The sequence below is a fragment of the Crotalus tigris genome, unplaced genomic scaffold (genome assembly GCF_016545835.1).
Source record: "Crotalus tigris isolate CLP2741 ecotype Arizona unplaced genomic scaffold, ASM1654583v1 scf7180000017598.18339901613:2243638, whole genome shotgun sequence".
In the NCBI taxonomy this organism is placed as follows: Eukaryota; Metazoa; Chordata; class Lepidosauria; order Squamata; family Viperidae; genus Crotalus; species Crotalus tigris.
The window spans coordinates 572,476-592,057 of NW_024096502.1; the positions used below are offsets into that span (position 1 = coordinate 572,476).

Genomic DNA, 19,582 nt, shown 5'->3' on the forward strand with positions numbered 1-19,582 from the left:
TGACTATATGCACTTGACTATACATCATCCATAGGTTGTCCCAAAGGTGCTTTTTCACAAGGCAACTGGACTTTCTTGTTTTTCTTTGAAGACGTTTCGCTTCTCATCCAAGAAGCTTCTTCAGCTCAGACTGTATGGTGGAGAATGGAAGGATTTATATTCCTTACAGACAACTGGACATATGCATTATTTTAGAAATTCAGTGGTCACTAGGAGGTTTATCTATATCCTCAAGGTCACCTGATTGGCACAAATGGGTGTGGAGCCTTCTTGGAACTGTTGAAAGGACTGTGTTGTAGACTGGAGATAGATGATGTCGTATCCCTCCCCCTCTATTGAGAAAGGGCTGCTCAGTTTTGATATAGATGGCCTCTTTGACCCCTCTTTCAAACCAACAGTTTTCTCTGTCTAAAATGTGGAGTTTGCTGTCTTCAAAAGAGTTGCCTTTGTCTTTTAAATGCAAATGGACTATATCTTTAAAACATTTCCTTCCCTTGAAGTCAATTTTGCTTCTCTGTGTAGAATAATTCAAAGATAAACCAATCAATTTCAAAAATTGAAAGTGATTATTATGAAAGTAAATTAAAAACATACAATAAAACCACTGGTCATTATAGTATTTATATATTTTATAGTTTATACAATGTTTATTTTTCACTTGTTGCCTTCAGCAACAATAGTAGAAATAGCTATGGAGACAAACAGATGCTCTGATAATGAATCTAGTGGCTGCTGTTCCAATTATTATTTTTCTTGGTATTCAAACCCAGAGCTGAATCATTCAACCATTAATTTTAGGTTTGCTGAAAGAGATAATATAAAAATCAAAATTTTGTAAAAAAAAAAAGTGAAGCATCTTAAACTTGAATTTTACATCCTGAGACCTAAAGCTTTATATAATTCCTGATGCAGAATTATTCTAGCTCTATTAACCTAAAAAATTAAATGAGAGAGAGAAGAGAGAGAGAGAGAGAGGGAGAAAGAGATTTGTTTATTATAAAGTGTCTTCACTTTTGCTGTTTTATAAATCCCTGATCCCATGAATTCAAAATTCATAGCCATGTAAACTTGTTAAAAAATTAATAGCCAAAGAATACTTTGGGAAATATTCTTTCTTTCCCTTTTTTTTCACCAAATCACTGTTTCCATACCAACAATCAAAAGAGTGAACATTTTAGTGTAATCTTTAAATACTTTCTCTAATTTAAAAAATGGACGTCCATGTATTACACAGAAATCTATCTCTGCACTTAATGACTATGCAGACTACAACAGTAAGTTGTATCCTAACTAGTGCAATCACTTGTTGCCTATACAAAATAAGAGGCTGGGCAACAACATTCATAAGTGTTTCCTTGCACATTGCTGAAGGTTAGACTATATGATTATTATGGTCCTCTACAACTCCATAGTTCCACAATTCAATATGGGTCAACTTTTGGAAACTACTCCTGGTCTAACTGCTTCAGGGTAACTCCTCCATTGCAGGATAATTGATTTTGAGATTGCTGCTCTGGCTACTAATAGAGTTTCAGGAATTTTGGTGTTGCCAAAATTGATTCTCATTGTTGGGTTTGGATATCTTGAGAGTAGAATGGGACAACTTGCTGCAGACAAATTACTGTGGCCAATTCATCATGACTGACTTGTCATGGCCAACTCACTGTGGTCAATTTGCTGTAGGGCAACTCACCATGGCCAACTCACCACAGGAAAACTCGCTGTGGGACAATTTAACAATTCAATTTAAAATAAATAAAAATATTTTATTTTTTGTCATTCACATTTCATTCTGATGCTCCTTTTGCATCCTTTCTTCAATGATTCTATTCCACCATTTCTTTGATATTAGTGTAACTCTTTTCCTGCAGCAAGTTGCCCATGGCAAGTTGGCCATGGTGAGTTGTCCTGCAGAGAGTTGGCTGTGGAGAATTGTCATACACCCTCTTAAGAGGTCTTGCTGGAAGTCCCTTCCCTTTAAGATATACCTTCATCAGATGGCAGACCTTCTTGATAGTGGCCCTCATGTTTTGGAATATGCTTCTCCTGGAAGTACACATAGTACCCCTTCTTACATTCTTCAAAACAGCCAAAGCATTTTTCCCCTTTAATATTTTTTTACATGAATGGAGTGATTGCAAGCATTCCATCCTTGAATCAATGTCTCACTGTCTTTTTTATCTTATTTATGTTTCTACTGTTTTATTATATCCTTCCTGGTGTCTCACAGTTCAGGTGTTCTATCAATATTGTAAACCCAACCAACCCACAAATAAATCTAAAACTTCCACACTAGGAAATTATAAAGATACCCATCCAATTGTGAAGCAATATCATAGTGATGTACATTGGTAGCAATGGCTGGAAGGGCTAGTATATACAATCCATGGTTAAGACACTTAACTAAGGGAATAGTTTTAGAAAGTAAACCTCACATACTGCTTGTCAGTTTATTGTTTTAAATATGAAAAATTTGGCACCATTTTATTGTTATGACATGCTTACTCAAGCTGGCATCCATATATCACTTTTCCACGTCTGTTACTTGTCACACAACTCACTATCAGCAGGACTTACTATTTTTTTACTGCATGATACTTCCTTCAGTGATTTTCACATAGCTAGTTGCTCCCAAACATATCATTGTTACGCTTACGCAACCACACATGCATTAATTTATGATTCATGCCAATCCTGCATACAGAAAAGGAATACAGTTAGGAATTTTTCATTGCATATCTTTTATTTGATTTTTTTATTTTCCCCTCATACAGAGGTTAATACAGGAAGATGAATCTAATCATCTACACATTTAGCTCTCCAGCCTGGATATCTTAAGTTTAAGAAAACGTTTTACATTATTTATCATGTATATATTTGAATATACAATCTTCAGTAGTCCTATAATATCACAGTCCTGGCCAAATGTCTTGTACTACATGTCCTATCATCTTGACATAACAAATAATAAAGTTATTTAATCTGATAAATGTTGGACTGGGAAAGACTGGATTCTAGCATTAACCAGAATTTAATCTACATATTTCAGTTCATTTGTGACCAACTAAATGGTTTAAATCCAAACACATACCATTTGCTATATAATTTTATAGTGACAGCCAAAAATTAAACTTGCTTTTACTTTTAAGATTATACCATTCCCCCCAAAAATCCATTGGTCTTCACATTAGAACACTATACATAAAAGTTTATGCCAACAAATAAAGAAGCCAAATCTTCCAGTTCCTTAAACTCATAAGATTCAAATGTTCTTTAACACAGATTTTATCATTATCAATCACACTTTAAAGTTTATTGAGTAAGATTGTAAATGAAGACTCTTATGTAAATTTCAACACTGTTAAATTTAATAAATAATTTTGGCATGAAAAAAGAACTGAACACCGTGTTAAGTGTTAAGCTTTTTTCTTATGCATGTCGATTTCAGCATTTTAAATTCTTGGATTAGATTCACAAACACAGTTTTCAAGTAAAGTAAAGTGAATACTAGGAACATTGATATTTGCAAGCTTTTTGCTACCAACTGACAAATTTCCAATTTCTTTTTTTTTTAATGTGTGTTCCTATAGTAAGGCTTTATGAAAAAATAATTCTTATAGTTCCAATGTATGAATACTTTTTTTTCTAGCATGAATGGTTTGTAAAATGGGATTGAATAAGAAAGCTTCAATCATCTTACTGGCTGTTAATTTCACTGTCATGGTTTAACTATGACAACATCCATGCATATTGATTAAGATAAAGTGATTTGCCCATGTGGGGATATTTTGCCTTAACTTATATTAGAAGTTTAGTGTGAAATTACACTTGGAAACAAAGCCAAGCATTGTCTACAGAAGTATCAATAGTTACTGGTCCTGGTACCTAAAGATAGCTTCCGTATGCAAAGATAACATGTCTTTAAGTTATTGGTTAATGAGAAACAACCCTAGAAGAAGGTCACTGCTTTCTTCTGCTCCAACCAGTAAGAAGCCATTGTTATGGATGCAAAAGAAATGGAACCAATTTATAAAATATATCAAAATGAATAATACTCATAGCAAAAAATAATACATACATTTCTTGTGAGACATTTCTCAAAGCAAAATCAACATTTCTCAAAGTTGCATCAAAATGAGGTAGTTACATAGAAAAAGATGTTGTATAGGATAACTTTAGATTTTTTTTAAAAAAAAAAGTTATAGCCATATATTTTTTTATCCTAATTTCAATCCCATCACTTTCTCTGTCCTCCTACACCTTGGCATTTTCTTCATTCATAACCCTGTCTGTTCAGTTTTCCCATTGCCATCTACCATGCATTCCTACCATTCCTTTTCTTAAAACCCCGTTTTGTGGAAATTTGCAAATGAAAATTGATACTTTTTTTTTAAAAAAAATCTTGTTCTTCAACTGTATTTTTAAAATAAATAAACAGACTGTAATGTTTATCTTCGCATATGCCCCTCCCCCCAGTTTCAATAGATACCATTCTGGTCAAAATGTAAAAGATATATTTCTCTTTTAGCAAAATTCAGATATATGGGTCACAGAAAGATATGTATACTTGAGCAGGATTTACATATTTCTATTATTATTACCTTCATCATTATTATTGCCTGTTCCTGCAATATTGAGAATGTATGTATAAATTCTATTCACTTCCATGTTCTGGTGAACAGTAACATACCTATTGTTCCTTTGTACATTCTTTTTGCAGCAATAAAAAACTTTCCTACAGAATCCAATGAGCTTAAATTTAGGATATAAACATTCCCCCATCTTGCAATAGCCATCAGCAGCGTGACATTCTTTTTCTGTTTTAATTGTATTTCCAGTTCCTACAAAAACAAAACAAAATGGGTCAGAATTAGCCTTATCCTTATATGCAACAGAATGAATGAGGAAAAAGTAAATACAGTAAGCAATAGGAGAAAGGGCATTTTAAAAAAGGAAGTTACTATAGTCTGAAAGGCCAAATGAAATATTCCTTAAATATTTAATGAGAAATCTGGAAGGAAACAGTTAGTAGTGACTATATTAAGAAAAAGCAAGAAAATCTTTTTAACAATAATTATTGGGAAACAAGATCTATATCATGTTTTCCCAAGACTTGGGCCAATCATTTCCAATTGTCATGCTGTCTCAGTATATTCAGATAGTATCAGTTGGAGAATATTCATCAAGAAGAAAATAATGTAGAATTAAAACCTTATCCCTTCCAGAAGAATTTTACAGCCAAGAAAAACAGAGAATTCTGGGGGTGAACTGTTGGCTCAAAAAATGGCATCATCAAGAACATTTTGGATTACTGGACCATAGTTTATTCTATGTACAAGAAGGACATTTGGTGAGAAGTCGGATGTACTTCACAAGTACTGGGAAGAATGTGGTTGGAAAATGTCTTTTGTGGGTAATCTGATAGTCTTTAAAGTGAATCTGTAGTGAGAAGGGAGAGAAGGAGAAAAGAGGTGAGAAGTTCTGAAAAAAAATGAGATAATTAAGACTGCAAAAAAGAAAAAGAAAAAAATGGGAGAACCTCAGTGAAACTGGCAGGAGTATAAGAAAGGACATTGATAACTGAGAAAATAAGGTTAAGGTTTAAAAAAAATGGAAAGGCCATAAAACAAAAGTAGAACAGCAGGAAATAGCCCAAACTTGAATGTGTAAGGTTTTAATCAAGAAGATTTAGGGTCAGAATAAGTTGAGACTTGCAATAAATGCTAAATTCTCTCTTTCTCTCTCTCTCACACACACCACAAAAATATGCACACACACACAGAGAGAGAGAGACACACACACACAAAGATGGAGGTAGAGAGGGAGGGAGATACACAAAGAGACAGTAAAATGGTGGACAACAGGGAAACGACTGAATTGCTTAATTCTTATTTTGCATCTGTGTGGTTTTGCTCCAATCTTTAAAAAGTGGGAAAAGGAACATGGCTCACCACTTTAGTATTTAAAGGTTCACCTATTTTTCTTTATGGTTGGTTAATTAATTTTTTTTTTACCTGGAGTAAACAAAAAGGCTATGCAGAAGAGCACACATATAAGGTTAAGGATCTTCATAATAAAGCATGTAGGATTCTGATACTGCTAAAAGGGAAAAGATAAGAAAATATTACTGAGCAATGTCCAGGGTTTTTTGCAAGCATTAGCTCCTAAATTAATATATTTTGGTGCATTACTTTTCTATCATATACTTGATATGCAATTATGAATTTGCTTCACCATTTCCTTCCTTTATGTTTGTTTGAGGGCCTTACCTAAGACATATATTACATTTTACCCCAGGCTCAGGTCCTTTTCATATGATTGTGAAGACCATTTTTTTTATATTCTACCACTTCTCAGGGAATACTATTCCAGAAAGCAGGGATGACTATGGAAAAATTATGTGTCTAAGATTTGTTTGATTGGTGGGATTTGGAGCATGCCAACTCTACCAGATCTAATAAACAGGATCTAATACATAAGTGGAGAAAGGTGATCACTCAGATTTAATCTCCAAGCTATTAGAGTTTTATAATTGGTAAACAGCATTTCTGAACTGCACCTGGAAGCCAACTGGTAACATTATAATTATTTGACCGGGTACATTTTATACCAATTCTAACTTATGGTCCTCACAGATACCTCCATCTAGACCAGGAGTAGTCAACCTTTTTATACCTACCGCTCACTTTTGTATCTCTGTTAGTAGTAAAATTTTCTAACCGCCCACCGGTTCCACAGTAATGGTGATTTATAAAGTAGGGAAGTAACTTTACTTTATAAAAGGTATAAAGCAAAGTTATAGAAAGTTAAAGCATATAATAATAATTGCTTACCAAATACTTTATGTCGGACTTTCGCTAAGTTTGGCAGAATAAATCTTTATAAAACAACTTATTGTAGTTAAATCTATCTTTTTATTTATACTTTGCATACATAGAAGCATGAAGTCTGATGAAATTACATTTAATTAATTAAATTATTAATGAGATCCCTGAGACTGATGCTGCAAAACTAAATACTGGATATCTGGCTCAATTTTTGTAAGGAACAAACGAAGGTCTCCTCTTTTGGAAATATTCAGGTGGTTTCTTTCTTTGGTCATAATATGATTAACAGCACTAAAGCCTGATTCCACAAGATATGAGGTAGGGAAACGTATCAATAAACCGAATATCATTTTCCACATATTTGGATATAAGACAGGCATTTTTTTACTTTGCCATAGGTTTTCATATCCACCAATATCGAATTTATGTTTACTTTCTTCATCATATCTAATTTCTAACAGTTCTTCTTGGCAAGTTGTATCAGCCTCTTCAATATTTGCGGTAAAAGGATTTTTCATCCAGTCATACACCTTCAATTTCAAAATATATTCAAATCGTTTTTCCGTGTCCAATTTAAGTTCGTTGAGGTGGCTACTGAATCTGTCAATATCCTCTGGAGTTACATCATCTTTTATAGATGATAATTCAGGAAACTGATGAAATTCTCTCTTCAATAGATTATAACGAAGTAGTTCAAGTTTGTCAATAAATAATGACACAATACTTTGGCAACCTATAAGAATTTTATTAGCTCCTTGAAGCTGCAAATTGACATCATAAAATCTCTTGAAAATATCTGCCAAATAAAAGGCATCATTCTTTACTGTTTTTAACTGTTGACACAGATTGGTCTCGTTATTACTTTCAAAAAATTGTATGACACTATCATATAATGCTACAAAATGAGCCAAAGATGTACCCTTTGACAGCCACTGAACTTCTGTTTGCAAAAGTAACATAATAAAATCTTCATTTTTGTCCTGGCAAAGCTGTCGAAACATTCTATCATTTTTTGCATTGGATTTGATCTTGTTTATGGCTGGAATTATTATAGTTAATGATGAACGGAGACTTGTACTTAGATGTTTTCCTACAAGATGTTATCTGTGCACCACACAATGAATACATAAAACATTTGGCACTTCTTCCTTCAAATAAGTAACAAATCCACAATAGCGACCTACCATTGATGGTGCTCCATGAGTAGCGTATGCAACAATATTATTCAAAGTAACATTATTTTTTGTAAAGTATGATTTCACAGTATTAAATATAGTTAATCCTCTTGTATCTGTAATGAGATTTATTGCGAATAGCATTTCTTCTCGTAATGTATTGTTTTCATCAAAATAACGTACCTATACCATCAATAAAGCATTATTATCTGCAATGGTAGACTCGTCCAATTGCATGGAAAATGCAATTTGGAGAATACTTATCAGGTTTTTTTTAACATTAACTGTCATTTCTTCAATTCATCACTTTACTGTGCTATTGCTTAGGGGCAACGTTTTTAAAATTTCAGGTATATCCTGATGCATTACTGTTGAGATAAATTCTTTTATAGAGGGTATTATTATAGTTTCTCCAATATTATAGCTTTTACCACTTTTTGCAATTAATTGTGAAATGTGATAAGCGGCAATTAATCCATCTTCGTTTGCTGCATGTTGTTTCTTAAATGATGCAACGATTGTTGAACGATTTTGAAATATTTTATATATTTCCTGAAAATATTCAATGGGCTTGTCCTTATCATTTGGGTGCTTTGTAGAAAGATGTTCTCACAATCGACTTGGCTTCATTGCCTCATTGGATAATGTTTTATGACACAATAAACACATTGGATGTTGTTTATTTACAACAGATTCTATGAAACCCATCTTCAGATACTCTGCCAAATAGCCACGAGCGTATTTCTTTTTTTGAGTCATGGACTCACAATATTTTGTTTGAAGCTGTAGGCACATGCTCACTCTCACAAATCTAACTGCGTACTGACCAGTGCGACTGCAAACAAAAGAGCCTGGACTGTGTATTGTCATCTGTGCATGCCTCTCGCGCATTGTGGATTGGGTTTGGGGGGGGGCGCCGGCTACCAGCTCTGCTTGTCTGTTACAGCTGGGTGGTGTGGGGGGAGATGCATGAGCTATTCTGAGATGAGGATCTTTTGTTTGCGGTCACACTATAGCGCCATTTAGTTTCACTTACATAACATGAATTAAACTTATGCGCGAGCGATACAAATAGTATATTTTCAGAAATTTAAATTGTCACGGGGAATTTTATGAAAACCTAATAAAAATGTTTTTAAATAATGCTATGAAATTTTTTTAAAAAGTCAATTAAATTAAAAAAAGGAAAGTGCTTCAGTATTGGACAAAACCCCTACCGCCCACCATGGAAGCTGGAACGCCCACTAGTGGGCGGTAGGGACCACATTGACTACCATTGATCTAGACTACATTGCAGAAGCCTAAATGTGAACTGATTAAGGCATGAGTGATCATTAGAACAGCTTCTCAGTCCAAGAAAGAATTTAACTGACATGACATTTGCAAAGGCTCCTTTTGCTATAACAGCCACTTGTTCTTCAAGCAGAAACTGCAAATCCAAGAGAATCCTCAAATTATATGCCAGATCCATGTGGGGAAGTGCAATGAGCTATCATCTGATGATCTCTGACCTCCCATGCTGGCAAATGACCTTCCTCTTTGGCCTCACGTAGGTGTTAAATAATAGTGGGAAAGCATTATGCCCTGAGGACCACAACAAAAGAGGGGGTCTTGGGCTTGAACTCTCCCCTGCTATCACACCAAATGAAATCAAATACAAAAAAGGAAAAAAAAATATTGCTCACTGACTAGTTGCTTCTTCCCATATGCAATTTTGTGGCCTTTATAACTCTAGAAACATTTGAAGTATCTAACATCTCCCCAAACTTTCCAAAACAATAAAGAAAATGCTTCCCAAATGTTGCTCACTGTGTCACTGGTCCAAATGAATGCATGAAGAGCACCAGCATTTGTTTCTTTGTGTGAGTCACAGCCCCTTTGAGGATTTCCAAACTCTCTCCCAAAGCAAGTTCACAAGTCTCTCTTTTCTATGAAAGAAAAGACATTAGAAGAGAAAGTTAAACCACACCTCAACCATTATGACTACATTTTCACTCTTTTCATTCTCGGCCTTAATCAAAACCTTACACACCATAAGCAATGAAGAAGTGATTAAGTCTCCCTGAATTTTCACCTCCCTCCTTCCTGTTATCCACACAGGAAGTGAACTCTGGTCCTGTCAACTAGGTACCAAAGAGGAAAGGTTGTTCTGTTGCTATGTGACAGCTGCCTTAGAATTTTCCTCAATTATCACTTAGCAGCAGCCATTACAATAGTTCCATAACAGATGAAAGAAAGACAAACAGAGCTATTCTGTCACTCCCTCACTCCATGCTTTATCCACTAATCAGATGGTCTCTTTAAGCAATGTCAGAACTCTGTTCCTATTGGTAAGGCTATTGGGAATAGAGATGGTTGGATTAGCCATAATTTCCTCCCCTCTCTACAACAGTGATGAAAACAACTGATTTTACATAATAGAAGGAATCATCTTTAAGTAAGATCTCTGGGAAAGGTGTCATTTCTCCCATTCCCTCTTCCATTCAAGAACTTTGTTCTTCTATATTTGTGCACAGAATACTTTCAGTTTAAACGTAGAATTTTAATTTTATTCCTGCCTTAATTCATTTCATTTACTTTGAGTTAATTGTTTAGACTTATCAAGGCTGTCTTTATCCTGGTTGTAGAGCATTTCCAATAATCTTTCTTGGATAGTCTGTACAAAGGAAGAAGAACCATCCAAAATATGGTTGAGTATGATCAGTTGATAGAGTAGGAACAGAATATACTGTAGAGGGAATAGCACAGGAGATCCAGGTAATAAGGCAGAAAGTGATAGGGAATGTAAAGAGAAATCAGAAACATTGCATGACAAATAACAATGAATTGACAATATGCAGTTAGGAGGAAAGGGTCAAGTCAAAAAGTTGTGATTGGAGGGAGGGAGAGACATCCTCAAAAAGAGAAAGGTGAGAAGTTTAAAAAACAAAAGACAATGTATGAATAAATGTACAGGTTTAGTGAAATTAAGATGTGATGAAAGAGCACCTTTGCCCAGTTTTGATTGGTGCACTGGGCATCCCTTTTTAGGATGGGAGATCCTATATAATATAACATGGCATTCTACTGGATCTGCCTTTAAGATCACCCAATCAATTCAGAATGCCACAGCCTGCAAGGTAGTAGTATAGTAGTAGAGTAGTAGTAGTAGTAGTAGTAGTAGTAGTAGTAGTAATAATAATAATAATAATAATAATAATAAAGTTGGAAGGGATCTTGGAGGTCATCTAGTCCAACCCCCTGCTCAGGCAGGAAACCCTATACCACTTCAGACAAATGGCTGCCCAGTCTCTTCTTAAAAACTTCCAATGTTGGAGCATTCACCGCTTTTGGAGGCAGGTTGTTCCACTGGTTAATTGTTCTAACTGTCAAAAAGTTTCTCCTTAGTTCTAGATTGCTTCTCTCCTTGATTAGTTTCCATCTGTTGCTCCATGTCCTGCCTTCAGGCGCTTTGGAAAATAGCTTGACTTCCTCTTCTTTGTGGCAGCCCCTGAGATATTGGAACATTGCCACCATGTCACCACTCATCCTTCTCTTCATTAAACTAGACATACCCAATTCCAGCAGCCGTTCCTTATATGCTTTAGCCTCCAGTCCCCTAATCATCTTTGTTGCTCTTCTCTGTACTCTTTCTAGAGTCTCAACTTCTTTTTTACATCGTGGTGACCAAAACTGGATGCAGTATTCCAAGTGTGGCCTTACCAAGGTATTGTAAAGTGGTATTAATACTTCACATGATCTTGATTCTATCTCTCTGTTAATGCACAAATTCTATCCCTCTGTTAATGCACAATATAAAGTGGTGTTTTGACTTATGCAGCCTACTATATATGATTTGACTTCATATTATTAACAGGAGCATGTTCTACAAATCCTAGGCAAAGAGAGAAGAATAACCACCTCAACAATGGAACCCGCTCCCAGTTCCCTGGGAGACCTAGACCTAATAACATACCCAGGTTTTGGCAAGACTTCTGAAATATCAAAAGGGATGGAATTAATTTAATCTTGGGGAAAATAATGTTCCATAATGTTGACACCATGGCAGAGAAGGCACTTCTCCTGAGACTCATCAAATATAGGTCCCTAGCTGATGGTACCTGCAGCATGCATTTTCTGCCAGATCTATTGGGGCATACTGATGTAACTAGGGAGAGGCAGGTCCCATTCATGCCATGAATGGCTTTAAACACTAGCACCTTAAATTAGACCCAGAAGCAAATTGGCCACCAGTGCAGTTTGTGGAACTAAGTATAACGTGCTGTTCTAGGAGCTCATATAATTGCTTATACTGCTTTATTCTATAACATTTGAAGTATAGACACTCTTCAAAGGCAGCCCAATGTAGAGGACATTGCAGTGACCAAGATATGAGTGACTGTAAGCAGTGCCTGCCAATATCAGAATAGCAGAATTGGTACACAAGATGAATCTGTACATCTGCCCTCCTAGCACAATTGACATCTGTTCATCATTAAAGATTGTTTAAGAGTGTTGACCTTTACCTTGGTCTCATATATCTCTTAGCTTCCACCTGCTGCATAAGTGATAGATGTGAGTCCAGGAGAACCACCAGGTTATGGACCTTCTGTTTCAGAACAATGCAACAAGTCTATCAATTTCAGCATAAAGGTGGGGGCAAGGCAGAGGTTGTGTGCAGAAAACTACCCCTCCAAAGCCTGTGTGCCCCTCCTCTCTGCATCTATCTCATTCCTTCACATCACCATGGCAATGTGAAAGTACGCAGGCTTGTGCAATGACCTTGCCTGCTTGATATCAGCTAGCTCACACCCACAAGATGTTATTGTCAACTGCTCCCTGTTTTGTGCCTCTGGCTTCTGTATTCTTAAGGATTGGTTAGGTGTTTAACCAATGAAATGCTGTTGCCATGTAGAACTTTTGCTGCTTGTAAAACTGTATATAAACAATAAAACGCTGCATAGGAGCAGCCATATTTGCACCCTGCAATGACTGAGCACTGATTACTACAGTTGGCGACCCGAACAGGGACCTTTGGGAACCCCCTCCGGGGAAGAGCGACAACCAACATACTTACCATCGTCTGGAATAGACCTCTAAATGCACTTTCATCCTACGGGACCCCTCAGTGGTAAGTATGGGTCGCAAATTATCTCAGCACCAGCAGAAGCAACCACAGGAACTCATATTCCTGTTACACGTACAGGCACAGGAACTCAGATTCCTGCTAGAGCCTGAGGCAGACATAAGGAAGCTGACAGCTGAGGTAGGGAAATATTGCCCTTGGAATCCTGAGCATTGGATGCTTAGGCTAAAAGAGAGGGCATACTTTACATCTTGAACCTTGGGCTCCAGTACAGACATCAATAGTATTCAGTGCTGTCAAGCAGTGGAAAAATGTGGCTCAGATGCTTCAGAAGGGCAGCAATTAACTACCAGCCCCCCTTCTGATTACAACCAAGTAAAATTTATTCCTCATAAAAGATCTTTAATTGGATTTCTAGCTCCTTCTGAAGAGGCTAATTCTTTTGCTTCTTCCCAGCCATCATACACCCCCACAAGAAAAATATTAGCAGAACTATCTTGAAGTAGAAAAAAGATAATAAGGGGAATCGTCAGAGTAATTTAAAGACATAAATTAACTCAAAATGTACTCCTCTGCAATATGTTTTGAACAATTGGAATGGTTTGAAACTTCATGTGGCTGTTACGTTTAACCCCATCAGACAATGTCTGGTGGTGCTTTTGTGTTGGTATATGTATGTATGTATGTGTGTGTGGCCACCCAGAACATTATGCTTGGGCTTGGAATGGTGAGAAAAATGGGAGATGATTAAGGGCCCTAAAAACCACTTTTGGTTGGAATCACCTCATGATTTTTCTCGCTTTTTGCAGGACAAGTCATATGTTTAAATAAATGTTTTAACAGTATTTGTGTATATATGTTTGTCTGTGTTGTTCTGTGTTATTTCCAAGACTTGGGAGAGGGTCCAAACCCTCTCTGATAACAACATACAAAAAGGCCTTACTAAGAATACATGGTTTGCCTGGAGAAAGTATGAAATGAAATATTTGTATGTGGAATTGTTTATTCAAACAGTTAGCATGGAACTGAATGAATTAATTTGTTGGTACCTAAGTGGGTGTTAGCCCTCAAACCCCACCCACTCTCTCCCAGGCTGTGAAAGTAATAGTAAGTGTTTGCATGAGAAGAGTTTCATGGAGGATATGTGAAAGAATTTATGGAAAATGCATATGAAGGAGAGAAAATCATTTTTTGGTGGTGAGATTTTTTTTTCCCCTGTTTCTTTCGGCTGGCTGTGTTGCTTTAAGAGCAAGAGACAGAAAGAAGGAGGGGGAGCTGTTCATTTAAAACTTTTTTTTCCTCTGCTTAGAATTGTGATCTGAGAAGGGTGGAGTGAATCTGAAATTTGATACCCACTCTTGCAGTTTCGGCTTATAAATTTTTTACTCCAAAGAGGAAACAGTAATTGTTGGACAATATTTTTTGAGGGAAAAATTGTTGAGTTTAAATTGTTTAATTAGACCTATATATCCAACAACCAAAAGAACTGACTCTGAATTGTTTCGTTTAGATTTATAAATGTTTAACCTATTTATTGGAAATTTGTTTCCATCTGAATGGAATTTGATTAAATTGGAGCACCAAAGATACAATCTAATTGGCTTTTAGACTTACCCCACACCCCATCCCAAAATGTTTTATTTTTTATCCAGGTGGTTGCTGAAATGATAACCTTAGGACGCACATGAGCTTGCTGTCGAAATGGAACTGATTTAATTAATATTGTTTTTCCTATCCCACAATCTGATTTTCAATTTTGTTTTCAAGAATAACTTATCTCTTTAGTGTGTTTTAACTGACTATATAGGCTGTATTTCATATCATTTGCCTAAAGATCTTTGGCTTGCTTGTTTAATGACTTTTCCTTTCCTGTTCACCCACTGTTGTCTCCTTCTCCCTTGCCACAAGCTCCTACTGTTTTTTCAGATGAAGGGTGAATGAGAGGAGCAATTGCTTACAAGGATTCTCATGATGATATCTGGAAAGTGTCCTACACTGCAATGCAATCCTCACCACAACGCTCAGAATTATCTGCTGCTATTTTAGCTTTCCACACCTTTTCTCAACAGCCTTTTAACTTAATCTCTGACTCTCATTATGTGTGCCAACTTATTTTTACTCTTTCAGGTGCTTGCATCACACCCAGGATTGACCCCAATCTTATGACTTTGTTTTTCCCTTTACAGCAGCTGCTACAAGACTGAAAGCATTTATAATTTTATTTCTCATATACACAGTCACTCCTCCCTTACTGGGCCTAATTTTTTTTTATGTCTTTTTATGTCTTTTATGTGGTTTTGCCTCTAATCAATTATGACAAATGGATGTTATCCATGTTCTCTCTTTTTGGCTTCTACATGTTTAGTCCTTGTTTGTAACCCTTCTGCAGTAATTCAAAACTTTACTGACTATAACAGAATTTTATTCAATGGGAGCTTTAACTATAAAGTTAAAGTTTAACTAGCTGGGGGGTCATTGCTTATTATCCACCCCCTGACGCTATTGCTTTGCAATCCCTGCAAACATAACATGGTAGCAATCCCTGCAAACATAACATGTGCAAAAATAGTTAATTGTACTTCTTCAAGTAAAAAACCTCACTGTCATCGCATTGGCTCACCTGTTTTAAACTGCACAGCTTTTAAAGAGATTCCTTTCATTTTGGACATTTTTGGCTACCACAAGGATGGTTTTTTACATGTGGTCAAGAAACTTTTAATTATATTCCTGCTAATATTTGAGAAGCGCAGTATTGCCTCAGCCGGCTGATTCCTGTTTTGCTTTCCAAACAACAAGTTCACTCGAACCGTTCTCCATGTGGGGTCATGCTAGACAGCACTTGTGACTCTGAGACAACCTTACCTAATAAAGCAGAATATGTTGCATTGGCTATATATCTAGTGGGTGTGCCAGGACTTGCTGTTCATGCTCACCTCAACATTAATGCTACTTCTTCAGCTATTTCAGCAATCAACCATGAACTGCAAGATTTGAAAAAGGCTATTTTGCAAAATCGTGCCGCAATTGATTATTTGCTTCTGTGTCAGCATTTGGGTTGTGAAAGTTTTGAGGGAATGTGTTGTTTCAATATTTCTGATAATTCACGAACCATCCAGCACCAGATTAATATTTTACACAATTTGGTCTCTGATTTGAAAATTGATACTTTAGGATCTTGGTGGATGCTGTTTTATGCAATGTATTCCTTTCTTTTTGCAATATATGTATCAGAGCTTTTAACCCCTCTTATGACGATATTTCGTCTAACAAAACAAAAAAGAGTGAGATGTAGAGGTGGGGGCCAGATAGAGGTCGTGTGCAGAAAACTGCCCCTCCAAAGCCTGTGTGCCTCTCCTCTCTGCATCTATCTCATTCCTTCACATCACCATGGCGATGTGAAAGTACGCAGGCTTGTGCAATGACCTTGCCTGCTTGATATCAGCTAGCTCACACCAACAAGATGTTATTGCCAACTGCTCCCTGTTTTGTGACTCTGGCTTCTGTATTCTTAAGGATTGGTTAGGAGTTTAACCAATGAAATGTTATTGCCATGTAGAACTTTTGCTGCTTGTAAAACTGTATATAAACAATAAAATGCTGTGTAGGAGCAGCCATATTTGCACCCTGCAATGACTGAGCACTGATTACTACAACCAAAACTGATGACTTCTTGAAAACAGCATTTATGGGATTCAATCTCATCCAATCCTTTGCTGTTCTCACATTATTAGGTAAAATTCTCTGCATTTAATCAGCCATGGATGTATTTTAAAACATGACTTAAATATAAATATTTTAAATAGAACTGGAAGAAAATATTGCAGATTATCACACTGCTATCTGGATAGGAAGATATTTTTTTCACAAGGCCTGCATTATTGCATACCCATACTTTATGAACGTCTCTTAATCACTGCCTTGAAATAGATCACCTCAGCCTTTCCTTCTGCTCAAAATAAAAGAACTTAGAGGAAGCCTAGGAAAAGAGAGAATGTTTTCTATTTTCTCCAGCACCCTGGTTAATGCAGTCTTTCTCATTTTCAGGAACTTTAAGATGTGTGGATATCAAGTCCCAGAATGCTGATTGGGGAATTCTGGGATTTGTAGTCTACACATGTTAAAGTTGTTGAGGTTGAGCAATGCTGGCTTAATGAACTGAAAATCCATTTTTTTAAAAAAATGTTTAATGACTATAGAATCAGAACAGGCTCTCTACTGCTCAACTTTGGATTGATTTTCTAGTTCTCTGTCAGGTATAAAATACTATCCAAGGTTGAAGAAAAAAACAGCATTATTTGTCCCGTATTTGAAACAAGAGTAGACACTGATTAGGATTAGAGTACAGATTTTTTTTGTGCTATGTCTATTTTTCTTGCACCATTTTATTTTTACTTTTTTTGGTGCACTTAACCACTAAAACAGCTGAAATGTGCTGTATTAAGATGGACCAGCTCTGAATATTTGACTGGAGGGGCAGAAGGGCCTCCATAAATGTTTTTGCTATGCCAGCTAATGCTAGAAGCTAGAGGTGAATAAATTGTAGCCTTCCAAATACACACACACAGATACACACAGAGACAGACACACACAAAGAGAGACAGAGAGAGAGGGCTGAGAGGCATACTACCAAATTTCTCCCAAACACTATAATACTGTAGATGCTCAGTGTTCAATGCAAGAGATTTTTATTTGCATAAAAAAGTGCAGGATAAATCAGCTATAAGCATCACATTGTATTGCAAATGTAGGAAAGAAACTTTGCATTGCAGATTAAGCAAAGAAAAATGAATGAATTTCAATGAATATTCAAACCAGGGAATCCATCATGCTATGATTTTACCTGTATAAAGAGCAAAACATGTTAAAACTTTTCATTTGATATGTCATTTAGAAACATATATATGTGTACATATTAATTCAAGTAAATGAAATATAGAATAAATATGCTCAAATTCATAATTAAAAAAAACTATTGAACAGACCATTCTACCCAAATTTAAATGACTTAAATTATATCAGTGGAGTGTATCTTAATTTCTCTATATTTAAGACAGCTCAGTAAGTTTTTCAGAGATAGTTTATTAATACAAGTAGATAAAAGTGCTATATTTTTTTTCCATTCTTAACCTTTTTGAGTAAAGATCTAGGGAAGAAACTACATCCAAGCTTGTCCCAAAGGTACTTTGTTTCAAAAGGCAATTGGGTTTTATTTTTGTCCTGAATTTGTTGTTGTTAGTTGCAAAGTCGTGTCTGATCCATCGCGACCCCATGGACAACATTCCTCCAGGCATTCCTATCCTCTACCATCTTCTGGAGTCCATTTAAACTCACACCTACTGCTTCAGTGACTATACTCTCCTTGTTTTACCATCAATCTCAACTCAGTCCTTATTGTTGTAATTAAACAGCTGCTATAGGCAAAAAAAACCCAAAACCATGCCACCTCAATTTGTTTACCTCCAGACAGGAGAATCTGTGGTACTCCATATATTGTTGTACTATGATTCCAAGCTTCGTAGCTATTATGGGTACTTGTAAGGAATACTTCCCCTTTATGGATTACTGCCTTGTCGTGGCGAAGGGGCTTGCATAACTCAATGAAGCTATAAGCTATGCCGTGCAGGGCCACCCAAGACGGACAGGTTATAGCAGAGTGTTCTGACAAAATGTGATCCACTGGAGAAGGAAATGGCAAACCACTCCAGTATCTTTGCCATGAAAACCCCATGGACAGTACTAAAAGGAAAAAAGATATGACGCTGGAAGATGAGCCCCTCAGGTCAGAAGGTGTCCAATATGCTACTGGGGAAGAGCAGAGGGCTAGTACTAGTAGCGCCAGAAAGAATGAAGCGACTGGGCCAAAGCCGAAAGGACGCTCAGCTGTGGATATATCTGGTGGTGAAAGGAAAGTCCGATGCTGTAAAGATTTTTTCTCCATAGGAACCTGGAATGTAAGATCCATGAATCAAGGCAAGCTAGACGTAGTCAAAAAAGAGATGACAAGACTGAACATCGACATCTTAGGAATCAGCGAACTAAAATGGACAGGAATGGGTGAATTTAACTCAGATGACCATCAGGTATACTACTGTGGGCAAGAATCCCTCAGAAGAAATGGAGTAGCCTTCATAGTCAATAAAAGAATAGGAAAAGCAATACTGGGATACAATCCCCAAAATGACAGAATGATCTCAATTCGAATCCAAGGCAAACCATTCAATATCACAGTAGTCCAAATCTATGCCCCAACCACTGGTGCTGAAGAGGATGAAATTGACCGGTTCTATGAAGCCCTACAGCACCTTATAGAATTAACACCAAAAAATGATGTCCTTATCATCATGGGGGATTGGAATGCTAAGGTAGGAAGCCAAAAGATAACCGGAATAACAGGCAAGTTTGGCCTTGGAGTACAAAATGAAGCAGGGCACAGGCTAATAGAATTTTGTCAAGAGAATACGATGGTCATAACAAACACTCTTTTCCAACAACCCAAGAGACGGCTCTACACATGG

At 36.4% G+C, this 19,582-nt stretch overlaps 2 long non-coding RNA genes across 3 annotated transcripts in view; one reads left to right on the forward strand and one right to left on the reverse strand.

The window, feature by feature from the left end:
• Positions 1-693: 693 nt before the first annotated feature.
• Positions 694-10,119, reverse strand: LOC120318405. The gene is made up of 6 exons (XR_005559483.1): positions 10,035-10,119; positions 9,812-9,930; positions 6,015-6,099; positions 4,691-4,841; positions 2,578-2,694; positions 694-803 (listed from the first exon to the last, which is right to left on the reverse strand). It is a non-coding gene; the product is annotated as an uncharacterized LOC120318405 (long non-coding RNA).
• A 2,846-nt stretch (positions 10,120-12,965) lies between these two features.
• LOC120318410 overlaps positions 12,966-19,582 on the forward strand; it is a 78,079-nt gene continuing 71,462 nt past the window's right edge. For both annotated transcript variants that reach the window (XR_005559486.1, XR_005559488.1), the window contains exon 1: positions 12,966-13,112. This is a non-coding gene — a long non-coding RNA (uncharacterized LOC120318410). The remainder of the gene's footprint in view (positions 13,113-19,582) is intronic.